Source organism: Belonocnema kinseyi, chromosome 6 (genome assembly GCF_010883055.1).
Source record: "Belonocnema kinseyi isolate 2016_QV_RU_SX_M_011 chromosome 6, B_treatae_v1, whole genome shotgun sequence".
Classification (NCBI taxonomy): Eukaryota; Metazoa; Arthropoda; class Insecta; order Hymenoptera; family Cynipidae; genus Belonocnema; species Belonocnema kinseyi.
Genome location: NC_046662.1, coordinates 114,373,930 through 114,376,095, shown reverse-complemented (window position 1 = coordinate 114,376,095; position 2,166 = coordinate 114,373,930).

Below are 2,166 nucleotides of genomic sequence, written 5' to 3'. Positions count from 1 at the left end.
ATTTATGCTATGAAACTGTCGCATTAGCTTTATTGATCCGAAATTGTCATCAGAATCGAAAATGAAAATGGCCAATGCTTTGAATCGCGAAACAGAATCATCAAATAAAAATTTGAAGTGAGTACAAGTACAAATCGATGAAATGCCAGAAATGATTAACAATGACACTAAACGATTTTGCGAAAGATTTAACTTAATTAAACACACACAGCATGAAAACAAAAACACAAACCCAAGACGACTCCCTCGGTTCCAGTTCTACCTCCCCCCTCTCCCAAACCTCCCTTATTAACTGAAGTTTTTTCTGAAGTTTTGGTGGGACTGACGTTATAACTACAATCTCCACCATATGACGATTTGATACTTAACTTTGACATGATTTCGACTCAGAAAATAAACTTATTGCATAAAGGTGTTAGTTGGGCGTATAATCTAAACAATGAATAATACATACTACAAAATAGCCTCGGAAAGGACTGGAACTTTTAATGGCAAAAGGCATGCACACGGAAAATCTGAAGGTCATGTTTCAGGCGACAAATGGAGACTGGGTATTTGGAATGCTAGGGGAGTAAATTATCTCAAGGTAAAAAAATTGCGTGAAACTATGGACGTGAGGAAACTAGACATTTTATGTGTGCCATTTGAAATATGGTCAGAAGTAGACTGTGAATCACATGGTAAACAAGGAGTAGGTCTGACTTTGAATGAAAGAGCAAAGCATCATCTCAGAGACCATGGTTTCGTATCTCGCAGACTGCTGTGGGCTACAATGAAAGTAGGAATCAGAAGACTATTTATCATAGCACGCTACGCGCCAGTTGATAGTGGTCCTAGAGAAGTAAAAGACGCCTTCTAGGACACTTTAAATGACACAATAAATATTTGCGAACATAGGGAAAGAATAATTCTACTAGGAGACATGAACAGTTGGGTGGACATCCAAAATCAGGATACAGAAAGAGTATTAGGTAATTTTGGGGATCCAAGAACAAACTATAACGGAGATAAATTAGTTGGTCTATGCTTAGAAAGGTGTCTGTTCATTCTAAATACTTGGTTTAGGCATACAATGATCCACATGTACACCTGGTCTAAAGGAAATAGCCGCAGTATAATTGACTTTGTTATTGCGGATGAAAGACTAAGAGAGTTAGTTAAAGATACAAGGGTCATAAAGGGGTCCTAAATGCAATACTGATCATTACCTTCTGATCTCAAAAATTAACTTAGGTCGGGGATGGAGAAAAAGAGAGAACCAAGGAAGCGAAACAAACGCGAATCAAAATTGAGAACCTACAGAAACCGGACATGTGAATAGATAGGGCAACATGGGAGGACCGTATAAAAAACAAAGATATAGAGGGCGCCTGGGCAATGTTACGGGATATCCTTGTTAGATGTACAATCGAAGTGTGTGGTACCGCAGTTGTAAGAAGAATTTCTGGTGATGCGTGGTGGAATGATGAAATTCAGGCTGTCCAAAAAGTAAATAGAAGAGCGTAGAAGAGAACTTTGAACATCGCAGGTCTTAGCAATGAAGAAAGAAATAGACGTAGAAGAAATTATATACGCGAAAACAGGATACTCAAACGATTAGTTAAGGAAAGTAAAGATACAATTAGAGCAGAAGAAGAGATGAAAATACAAAACGACTTTGAAAGAAGCAGGAAACTACTTTATAAAAAAATGAAAGGAAACAAAAGTACAGAATTTGTCAACATGAGAAATAGTAGGCGGGAAATGGTATATGATTCAGACGGAATACTAGAGGCTTTCAGAGGCTATTTTAGGAGACAGTTCGGAGATCAAACTATAGGATACAACAACTGCGATGTTGAACACGATGCGATGGAAAACTCAATTGAGAAAGTCTGTGTCACAGAGGTTAGGGATATAATTAAGTACTTGAAAAACGGTAAGGCTGCCGGGGTAGACAGTATTAACACTGAAATGCTTAAACACGGTGGCGCGTGCATGCCACATACAGTCTGTCAAGTTAAAGCGTGGGTGGCTTTACTCGCAGTCGGTAAGATGTATCGACATGATTTTGGTGTCAAAATGTTAAGAAGAGCTCCCTCTTTCATGCTTTTTTATTTATCATTCAGTTTGCTTTCAATTCTCATCTTGTTATGTAGGTGAATAGGTGCAATCTCCCAAACCCAT